Below are 12,380 nucleotides of genomic sequence, written 5' to 3' on the forward strand. Positions count from 1 at the left end.
TCTTTATTATGAGCCTCACTAAGATCATTAAAATTGTGAAAAAGTGTAATTAATTTCAGAATACCTTATAAGTGGGTTTTGGTAGTTTTCCAACTAAACTCCGCCCAGAGGACAACTGCATTTTGAGAAATGTTTGGAGTGTGACATTTACAGTACAATTAAACAGAAGTAAATGTCATTGGATCAGATGTTCCTACCTCAGCAAATTCTCTATAAGATTGGTGCATATAATAGAGTGGTTTCCTAGTTTTTTTTTTTAACATAAAAAAAAATTTTGGACCCCCACATATTTGTTATGCTATTTATATCTATTAATTGGGAAAACAGATAATGACAGAAAGCTACTATGAATTCATTAGCACATTAAATGATATGTAGTTATTAATCACAATTGTACATAACAGGCTAAAAAAAAGAAATATGTATAGTGAGACATCATTAATTTAGCCTACTATTTGCTTATTTATCATAGAGTCATGCTTCAAGTTTTGCTAAGGCATAACAATCAACAGAGATTCTTGCCGTCAAGAAGAAAACCTTAGGTATGACCCCTCCCCTCCAACAGCAACACTTTCTCTCACTTTGGGAAAATCAGTAGGCTGATTACCAAAAAGTTGGTCCTGGTATGGAACTTCTATTATTTAATGGGAGACTGAAGAAAAATCAGCAAAGTACAGACTTTCATAACTTTGGACATCTATATAACAGGCCTCTCACCAGCAAAACTCTGCCCAAGATTAGACCCTCAGGGTGAATAAATAAATAAATGACTTCTCTCCATTACCACCATTCCAGCCCAGGATGGGGCTGCCATTATTGCCAAAGGGGAAGGATGAAACAATTAATAGTGATGTCATAACTGAGAGTACCCAGACACCAGGCATATCATGATCAGGATCCTGCACAGGACCACAACTCCAGCCACCAGACTTCTTGCTAACCACCTTTCTCCACTTTTGAAAGTTTATTCCCTCAGTCTATACCACCTTTTCCAAAGGATGGGTTTCTGTCTCCTAGCCCCCAGTTCCTATTTCCTCTTTTCTCAAGGAACTCATTAGCTGACTTTCTCTCCACCCCAATCTTTACTCTCACAATGAAGGACTTCAGCATGTCTTTTTGATCCTGTAAACACCCCAGTCTTCTAGTTCGTCAGATTCTTCAATTGCCATGGTGGGTAGCCACATTCACTTCACCTCAGTCATACCCAAGGATGGTCATGCCCTTGATCTAATCATCACCTGTGACTGTTCTGCCTTCCAAGATGCAGAGCTCCAAAATTACTCTCTGATCCTAGCACCTTACCTTATCTTATGTGTTCCTCTTTCTCACGTTTTCTAAATCTTTTCTTTGTTCTGACCAAGATCTCTAATAATTCCAAAACTGCTTCTCTTTCCAAGTCTATTGCACCTGCCTTTGGCCTAATTTTTTCTGCTTTCACAATGTTTATCTAGTAGTTAGCTAGGACAACCATATATTACTTTTCTACTCTTTTTTTTCTTTTCTTTTTTCTTTTTTTTTCTTTAAGCAATTGGGGTTAAGTAACTTGCTCAAGGTTACAAGCAGTTATTTTGTGTGGGTGCCAAGTATCCGAGGCCAGAACTGATCCCGGGTCTCCCGACGCCAGGCCGGCGCTCTTACTCGCTGCGCCATCTGCCTGCCCCACTTTTCTACTCTTGAACCCTTTGTCACCTTGTCCTATCACTGCTCATGTCTTGCCAAACCCTAATCCTTAGAGAACCCAATAATCTCCTTTCTCTAGTCCCATTCAAGTCTTATTGAATGACAACTGGAGAAAGTTACTGTACTGTGATGACTGAATTTACTACAAATTTGTCTTATATAATCTCAACTGGGCCTTCAGTGAGATGCAAAAGTCCTTTTATTCTTCTCTGGTTTATTCCATTTTACCTTCCACAGTGGTTAATCAAAACCATCCCTTCTCCCCTGAAGCCTACTGCACCTCCCGTTTTCTCTATTTCAGCAAAAGGTTTCACCTCCATTTATGAGGCAAGAATGAGAAAATAGAAACTGTTCACTTTCAGCTCTCTCTTCTATCTCAAAATCTCTCTACATTTTCCCATTTTTCTTTTTTTTTCTTTTTTGCTCACATTATGGACAAAGAGGTAGCCCTTCTCCTAGTCAAATCCAATCATTCCAGTCTCCTTTGCTGGATTGTAACCCATGTTCTTTTCCTTAACTGTGTTTATACCCCCTAAACTCTGTTTTGGACAGGTTGTCTTCTCTCTCAAATAACTTTCCTCTTGGTGATCTCATTATCTGCCCTGGGTTTTCTTATTTCTCTGCATATAACTCCTTGATCTTTAAATCTTTCCCTAATGCCCCCTCTAAACTCCAATCCTTCATGGACGTCCACATACTTCAATGTTTTTATTATGGCCACCTACATTTGCAATTTTTGAGTCATTCTTTACAGTTTTCTTTCTTTCACTGCCCCTGTCTACCGTCATTCACTCAGCTGCTAAATGCTGTCAGTTTGAAGCTTCACTGAATATCTCATCTCTTTCTTTTCTTCACTCATATGGCCACCACCATAAATTAGACCCTCATCTCCTCTCCTCTGGTCTGTTTCATCCAGTCTGTTCTTCACATCCTTAAACACAGGTCTGATCATGTCACTTCCCTATTCAGAGAGCTCCAGTGACTCTTTCCTGCCTTTAGGATAAAGTACCAATTCTTTTGTTTGGCACTTAAAAGCTATTCACAATGTGGCACCTGCATTTCCAGGCTTATTTCATTGTACTCTAATTACATATTCTTCTTTTTGGTCAAACTGACTTACTTGGTATTCTCCAAACTTGGCATTATGATGTCTATCTACATGCCTTGGCATAGACGATTCCCCATTCCTTGAATACATTCCTTTCTTACATCTGCATCTCCGAATTTCAGGCTTCATTTATGACTAGGGTCTTGTACCACCTATTAAGGGGAAGTGTTTCCTGATCACCTAGTTATTAGCATTCTTTAGTATTCTTTCTCTCGTCATGTTTTTATGTACTTTTTTCATGTTGTCATGTCTCTGTGAGAATGAAACCTTCTTGAGGGCAGGGACTATTTTTTGTTTTATCTTTGTGGGGTCCCAGAATGCAGCCCAATGCTTTTGTACTGGTGCTGGAAGAACTTAATAATAACAATTTTGCTGTTTAAGCCATAAATGACCCTGTCTCTCCAAAGTAGAAAGCAGAGAATGGACGATTATCCAAGCAACCTGAAAAATTAGTATCCTAAAGTGAATGCAGAAACAATGCCTTAGAGATTGCTGATGATATTAAAAGGATGCTAGGGAGACTATGGTAGTGACTGATTGTGAATTCACATTCTTATTTCTCACTGAATATTTGCCCCATTGTGCCCTAGAACATGGCAAACTAAAGTGAATGCTCTACTCAAGTCAGATTGTACATCCCTAGTCAGAAGCTTCACATCCTCTCTGGACCTCCATGTGTTCTGTAATCTTCCTTCTGGCATTTTATAGGCTATAACAACTACATAGGAAAATAATATTGTACAGCCATAATCGTTATGAGAAACATGTAGAGATGACTTAGGAAGGTTAAATATTCAGAATGAAAAAAATAATAATTTGCAGTGTCAGGGGAAAAGTACTCTTGCTTAGTTCTTTGAGAAAACCAGTGTTATGATGAGGACAATTTGTTCAACACATATTTTGCATATAGAGAAAGAATTTTGATTGTACAGCCTATAATAAGCCAAATGAGACTTGTAAAAACAAAAATATAGTTCTTCAGTAAATCACAATTAGGTACAATTTGGGGAATTTAGAAATTTTAAAATTAAAATCCATGAATATGCAAAAAGATAATTCCTTATAGCTTTATAAGGAAAGGAAGGTTATTCCCATTTTTCTTTTCTTTGCTCAAGAAAAAAAAAACATTTTCAAAAGAAAAATTATCATGTGTACCATTTGTATTAGTCTGAATTTAGGCTATACTGTCCTCAATGAAATTCAGATTAGAAAAAAAAAACATTGATGATATCTAAATTTGGAATTGTTTTTCAGTGTGTGTGTATAATTATAAATTTTTTTTTAAAAATTTTTTTTTTTTTTTTCACTTTAAAACACCTCATACCAAGGGGTGCCTTGTTGAAAAGGAGGGTTTATATTCAGATCAAAATGGTATATGGAATCCTTATACATAGAAGACACTAGATATAGCCTATTAGTCTAAGAGAGATTACCTTTCCCCTTCCAACCCTTAATAATTCTCTCTTAAAAGCAAAACTCTGTGTTTATTCATCACACTGACCCCATGAGGAAAACATGCCCATTTTATAACTGAGGAAATAAAGTGATGTTGGTAGTGAATTAAATATTATTAATTTTTATGCCTTAGTTTTGCACTGGCCATTCAACATATTTTCAAAGGATTTATCCTATTGATCAATTTGAGATCATTGTAATTGTACAAACCTTATCATGTGTGTTGTTTGACAATCTGGCCCAGTATTTGGTGATTAAGCTTGAAAAGTCCATCTTTTGAATGCAACAGATACAAGGTGATAAAGGAAGTGAACCTATTTTTATATAACATCAACACAGGCAATTTAAAAGTGAAAAATTCAAGGAATGAGCTTTTTTTCCCCCCTTTCTCTATGATACCCATCAAATAATCTGACTGAATTGGTCCATTGTTTTTGAACCACATAGATATGAGTCCTCACTAGACCCTTTCAGGTTACAGCTTCAGGAATACAACACAATAAAATCATTCATTAAAATGATTAAATCATATAGTAGCAAGAACAACAAAATAAAAGTGAGAATAATAAAACTGCCTATTTCATGTTACTCTCCATCTGGCTAGGCCTTTTTTAAAAAGATGAGTTTTCCTCTTCTGCAGTTTTTTTGGTAATCATTTGTATAATTATATAATTAGTTGACCCATTTTGTTTGTTTCTTTATTAGCCATTGATTCAGCAAATTATAATAATGAGAAGGGAGAAAAAAGGGAACATTTGTCTGACACAATTAGATTCCAACCATTTTCAGTAATGAATTTTTCTTCCCTCCCCCCAATCAGCCATAGAAATAATAGGAAAAATAAGGAGATTTTTCTAACAAGTTTAGACATAAAAATGTTATTATCTGCTATGAATTAGATGCTTGGAAAATTCTACCCACTTTTTAATTAGTGACCTGCAATTTAATAGCAAAAATGTTTTGCAGTTTGAGCTTTGGAGCACTTGAAATATTATCAATCAATAGGAATCAATCTATAAGAAACAAGGAAATTTCATTGTTCTCCAAGGATTTGTCTATATTACACCAACTTTTTTTTTTTTAAACAAATGACTAATGGACACAGATGTGGGTAGTATTATCTTAACAGTGGAAATGTTTGGGTCTGTTGAAATTTATGCTTGAGCATGCTGTGAAAAGTAGTATATTCAGTCACAACCTTGATTTGAAGTGATGATGTGACTTATGGCCAGTGACATGAACAGTTACTGCTTCTGACAATATCTGTCTTTAGTTTGTCAGTATAAAAAATGTGCCATATAAGTACAATTTCTAGTTCATGAAAGCCTTCACTTATCTGCAAAGTGGGAGAAGAAGATGGTTGTGGAGAGTGGTGTGTAAGGGTGTGTATATGTGGCAAAAATAAACACATTGGAAAGTAAAAGAGCAGAGAAAGTGTGTGAAAAACGAAAGACTAAGAAGGAAGGAGGAGTACTGAGGATAGTATTTTCAGTCTATCCAGAATTATCTTTGGGCATTATACTCTTTTATGGTTCACTGGCTGATGGAACGTAGTAAGTGCTTCATTGATAAATGCCATTCATACCTCTCATTCAGACCCACCCCCACCCTTTCTTTTTTCCCCTCTCATACAAGAGACATGGTTTATGGAAGAAGCCATCATCATAGGGGATAGTCAATCAGTTAAGCAACATTTAAGTGCCTACTGTGTGTTCTAAGTGTTGGGTATGTGAAGAAAGGCAAAAGCATGGCCCCTGTTCTCACTGGACTCACATTCGAATAGCGGAGACAACATGCAAATAGCTACATTATGAAATAGAGACAGTTTAAATGGGAGCCTCAGATGGAAACCACAAAGCACACGGAGTGGAAAAACCCCACGTTCTGGAGATTAGGTCTGGCTATTTAAATCTGGGAATCATCTGGTTAGAGATCTGGGGGCTCATCTAGAGGGAAAAGAGAAAAAGGCCCGGGACAGAACCTTTAAGGAGAGCATGACCTAGATGAAGACATATCACAGCAGCCTGAGGGAGTGGTCAAATGGGTAGGAGAAGCAGGAGAAAACTCTAACGAAAGTCTGGAGAAGAGAGAAAAAAATCCAGGAAAAGACGGTGATGGTTGGTTTCCAAGGCTGCAGACTGACTTCCAGGAAAGTTTTGAAATAAGAGCAAGTAAGATCCCCAGATATGGTGTGTGGGAATGCCAGAACCTGAATTGCCTGATGAGTTTTTGTGTCTTGGGGAGTGAATTTTTTGGGGAAAAGACAAAAGCTAAAAGTTTGTCATGCATGGGTTCAGATGTAGTTTGTGTCCTAGCAGTTCATAGATATCCAACTATTTGGATAAAAAAAGCAAAGCAGGACTTTTAAAGTGTTTTGTTTCCTTCCCACATGAATGCAAACTGTTCTTGACTTGTTAATGCCCCTGGTATGGAGAAAAAAATGTTAACCAAATGATTGACCTCTATCCTCACCAAGTCTCCTCAATAGCTGAGATTGGAGTGGACAACTTGGTTCATAGAATTCCAGAGTGAATTTTCAAATCCCATCAGTTTCTGGACCAGCCAGACAGATGTGTTGAAAAGACTAGGGCTCAGAACTGTTATGGCCTCCATATTCTCAGTTAAGAAGGTGATCTCCTTAACCTTGCCTGGAATATTCCTATTGACTACCCAAGTGGTTTCCATTTAGCTTGACCCTTATTGCTGTTGGATACTTTCCCTCCCAAATATTCTCCAATTTCACTCCCAAAATACATTCTAAATATTGTATCACCACTAACATGTGTGATCAACTTCTTACTTAAATTTGGACTTTTAATTCTTTTTCCCAAATTCACTTCTCCCCCAAACCCATTATCCAAGATATCCCAATGGAGTAAGACAATCTGAGTCTCTTAGAGTAATAATCCATTGACATCCCAAGTTTAGTAAGACTGAGAAAGTGTGATATTCCCTTCCCACATGACCAGGAGCAAATGACATCTAATCCCTAGTCTTGGAAGACAGAATGAATGGAGATCTTAACTAGCCCCCTACTTATGGTTGGACTAGATATTGCCAATCCCCCACTCAGTTTATTACACGAAGAACAGAAGGTGAATTTCCTTGTCCTCCAAGTGGAGACAAGCTTAGGTTCTTAGATAGCTCTACTAGCTTATGGTGTTCACTACCACTTAGGACAATGGCGGAAGCCATGGTGGGCCATAGCCAGAGCTAACATTGCTGCATTGCTGTACTTTCATCTTCTGTCTGTAAGCATTTCTCCTATTTTTTTTTTACGTGTATCTCTTAAGATGAGTTACCATACTCTTATAAAATCCACCGAGAACTTTCTGCTTTCTTACCGAGGGGGTGGTGGTGAGTATACTGGGTAGCTCCTGATACTCAGGGTATCTACCTCCAGTTAGCAGAATCTGGATGACCTCGTACATTAACCTCACTGACTTTGCACTGAGCAGAGTATTCCTCTTAACTTTTAGGCTTCACCAGCAAGGAGGCCGGGGAGTAGCTGGGGGAGAGGATTCCCTTATGAGTTGAACCTCAGTCTCTAGGGCATGAGGCTGGTAGGCTGCTAGGCAACTCAGCCATCTTCTTCTAGTTTTCATTTTTGGTTGGAGACTTAATGAGTTTCTTGATAACAGAAGGAAGCAACCAGGGAATGGTGACTGAAGTCCTTCCTGGGAGACCTCCCTTGTAATTTTCCCTTTGACTGTAAATGCGGCATTATTCCAATCTCATCAAGCTACTTTCTTGTAGAAGAAGTAGAGAGTCACTATAACTATATGTTTCAAGAGTTCTCAATCTGACTTTCCAGGGCCAAATGGTCATTTCCCATAAATCCTACCATGTATAATTATTGTTCTAACCCAGATATAATTTAGAACAGAGGTTTCAAACTCTAAGCACCAGTAAAGCTTTCAGGTACTTACTGCCTGAACAAGATTAAAAGATGTTTAACACACTAAAAGACAATACAACCTAGATAATGTTAGTTTGTGGTTTTCTAAGCCAATATGCAGTCACAGGGATCTGTTTCTATTTGATTTTGTCACCACTGATTTAGACCAGTTTAGTTGTTCATTAATGTCTAGAACTGCTATTGGACCTAGGGACCACATCTTAGGATTCAGAAAATGGAAACATGCTGAGCTAAGAATACTAAGTCAAAGAAAAGTTTATTTAATTGTATAGAAGGGTAAAGAAACTGTTTAAAGATACAGGACTTGAGATATGGAGTTTGAATCAGATCCAGCTCCTGTTGCTTCCCAACCTGAATCACAAGTGACACTTGCCTCTCTCATATCCCATCCACACCTTTGGCTGAGTCTTCCTCTATATAATATCTCTTGTGACTATACTGTCTATGTCCACCACCACCACTCTAATTCAAGCTGTCATTATCTCTCACCTGACCTACTGTCATAGCATCCAAATCTCCTTGCCTCTAATCACTCCTCTTGCCAATTCATCCAGCCCATGGCTGTCAAAACTGTCTGATAATGGAAAATTAGAGGTGGAAGGAAATGTTTTTTCTCCATACTGGTGGCATCAACAAGCCAAGAACAGTTTGAATTCGTGTGGGAAGGAAACAAAATACCTTCAAAGTCTAGCTTCGGGAATTCTGTCTGAATTCTCCCCCTTACTATCCCAGACTAGTTCATTGTGACCTTCAAGATGTACCTTCCATTCTGAAAGTAGAGAGTCACCATTATGCAAAATGCTTCAGGTTAACACACCATTACTGAAGCCCTCAATTCCAGTATTGCCTGTCTTCACCAGTAGGGCTAGGAGATTAACCCTCGGAAGACATAGCACCCCTCAACTTAGTCAAATACTTGGATATCTATGGACTGCTAGGACACAAACCCAATCCCTTTCTCTCTACAACATCCCTAACAAGACTCTGTTTGAAATTTCCTGTGGTGGCATGGGTTCTCACTCCCTATTGAGTCAGTCCTATCTATTTTTAGCTTTTCCTTAGATTTAAAGAAAATTAGTCTCTCTATAGTTACTGTTAATTGGTTCTACTTCTATCTGAGCCTTCTTCATGTGAGGCCTTGTATATTTCATTATAATAATTATGGATCTTCTAAGTCCCTTTTTTTCTAGACCCTATCTATCCCCTGTTTCTCTGAAAATTCTATGTATAACATAGCTTCTGTGTTTATGACATTGGAGTGACTAGCATGGGCATCGTTGTAACCATTTTACTAATGAGGAGAATAAGTTGCTGAGCCATTAAATGACTCAGTTGTCAAATGTGGCACTGTTGGCAAAAGCAATTAAATAATTTATAAACCTTCTATTAATTCCATTCAATGACTCATTGATTTTCTGAGCTTCCAGAAGAAGCCCCACACAGTCACCCACCTGGAAAGGAGAGTACTGTGGGGACAATGCAGCCATTCCATACTCATGAAGTTTATGTCATTTATGTGACCCTCTGACTCTCTGCTTCCCATATTGAGAATATTGTACCCGTATTGCACCATGAAAAAAGACTTATCAACTTAAAATGGCATCTTGCTTCTCCAATCTGCTGGCCTATAAGCTATCTGCTAATGGGTCTGAGCCAGGCTGGCAAAATCACTGGTTAAGAAGGCAGACTGGGAAACAGTGGTTCTTTTGAAGAATCTAGGAGGAAAAGTTGGATTCTTGAATGATGCATATTCCTCTGGCTTCTTTAAAAAGGAAAGAGGAAAAGGGAGAGACATTTTCTAAGGCACTGCAATCATTTTGGCAGTCAGTTTGCTCATAGCTCATTTTAACTGCTGGTTGCAGCCTCAAGTTGCTTCTTTTTGTTGAAAATAAATGACCCAACTGAAGTTCCTGGATAAATGATACCAGTGAGTGGGAAATACTTTAAGAAAAACAAATGAACAAGACTCAAGAAACAAACACAGACTCTCTACCTCCTCCCTTCAAGAACTGCAGTAATCTCCTTATCTTAGAGATGAAAGGTAGATGTGGAGCCCTTAAAAACTGCCTCTCTAGTAAATAAGCTACTAAAGATGCATGTCAGTGATGAGAAGAATCAGTGGCCAGCCTAGGGATAAGTCTCAAGACTCAGGTGACTAGAAGGAAACATGAAAAGAAATCATCCTGAGCTCATGTCCCTTGAGGATTAAAAAACAAAACAACAGCAGCAAAAACCCCAAACACAAACTGCTTGCCTACTGTTCATCCGATGCTTCAGGAATAGTCTGTAGGGATAATTCGCTACCCGTCTTTCTTAAAGGCCCTGAATAAGAAGCTAAGCATGCAGAAGAAAGATTTCCATCATGGGATCAGAACTGAGAAAATTCTCTCAACCAGAGATCGCGTTCATCTTCGTTCATTTCTTAAAGTTCAGTTTCCTTGAAAAAGTAGTAATATGCAATTTTCTGATTCTCTTAACTCTTTACAAAATATTAAGCTGGTTAAATTATTGAGAAGAACCTTAGTTTTCTACCAATAATGAAACATTTGTATAATTTGAGGCCAGAATATGGAGTGTGCAGAAAAATGCACACACACGCATGCATGTGCATACACAGGCGAAGAGAGAGAGAGGGGGAGAGAGAGAGAGAGAGAAAGAGAGAGAGAGAGAGAGAGAGAGAGAGAGAGAGAGAGAGAGAGAGAGAGAGAGAGAGAGAGAGAGAGAGAGAGAGAGAGAGAAAGAGAGAGAGACAAAGACAGAGATAGAAAAAGAGAGATAGAGAGATAGAGTCAGAGAATCAGACAGAGAGAGAGAAAGACAGACATAGAGAGAGACAGAGAGAGACAGAAAGACAGACAGAGACAGAGAGACACACACACACAGACAGAGAGACAAAGACAGAGACAGAAAGAGAGAGAGAGAAAGAGAGAAATAGAGAGACAAACAGATGACATGTGACAATGAGCAGTGATGTCCCCTGGACTCTATTCTCTATGAGAAATGAAGCCCTGGGAATTTTATCCTCAGTCATACCCATTGCATTTGATTAAAAAAAAAACTGACCTATTACATTTCCATTGTCTTTATTCTGTAGCACAATTGAGAATCAATTATTCATCCTATTTGAAATGTCTGCTCATTTTATGTCCACATAAAGGAAAATAACCAGTTTTCAGGTTTAGTGGTTTCTTCTACTTAAGAGTTTTGACAGTATATTTATTGCTTAGATGGATGAGATCACACCAAAAAAATTCACTTGGACATTTATAAAAGAAATTGAAATACATTTAATAGTTGAGCTCAACCAATGAAAAATATTGTGGCTACCTTACATGCCATCTTTTAGAAACAATAATTATTCTATTCTTGTATGTAGCACATTCTCCCATGTACATAGTAGTAGAATTAGGAAAAATCTATATATTGTCACCCTAATTTCTCTTTCACCCTTTAATATGGTTCTATAAACAACAGGCCTGGTAAGCCTGGTCCCAGTGTCTAGGGTCAGGGCAAATTTGGTACAACAGAGCATGCCAGTATCATAAATATACTTCTGAGGCAGGGAAGTTTTATAAAGCATCACTTTTTTACTGGTGCCTACTTCAGTGTGTCTTCCCTGACATTGTGACTCCTTGCTTTGCATCATTACTATGAACTCCTAGCTTACCATTTGTTTAGCCTATTGGATTTGGCTTGAACTCTGGCTTGATGTTGAACAGCATCCTGTTTATTCTCTGGATCATAAATTGGACCAAGTTCTCCATCTCTGGGTGAGTTCTTTACCTCCACCCTTGTAAACTGCCATAATGTAATCCATCATGTGACAAGGCTCTGATGCTTATATGACAATGTGTATTATGAATATGTCTCAAGTTAAGTGCTAATACACATGGACATAACCTTTATCATTCATTCAAGATGTGGTTGTTGTTGCTTGTTTTTCAAAGAAGAATGACATTATGGAACGATGTCTTGACTTGTCCACGAATTAGATTTAAGTGAGGAAGAGTTGTACAAAGGCATCAGCCTTTCCTTTCCTTCGTTCCTTTCTTCCTTTCTGTCTTTCTCTCTCTCTCTTTCTTTCTTTCTTTCTTTCTTTCTTTCTTTCTTTCTTTCTTTCTTTCTTTCTTTCTTTCTTTCTTTCTTTCTTTCTTTCTTTCTTTCTTTCTTTCTTCCTTCCTTCCTTCCTTCCTTCCTTCCTTCCTTCCAACAAATAAA

The sequence above is a fragment of the Petaurus breviceps genome, unplaced genomic scaffold (assembly GCF_028583685.1).
Source record: "Petaurus breviceps papuanus isolate PSGF00001 unplaced genomic scaffold, PetGlider_PUasm1.0 90730, whole genome shotgun sequence".
NCBI classification, from domain to species: domain Eukaryota; kingdom Metazoa; phylum Chordata; class Mammalia; order Diprotodontia; family Petauridae; genus Petaurus; species Petaurus breviceps.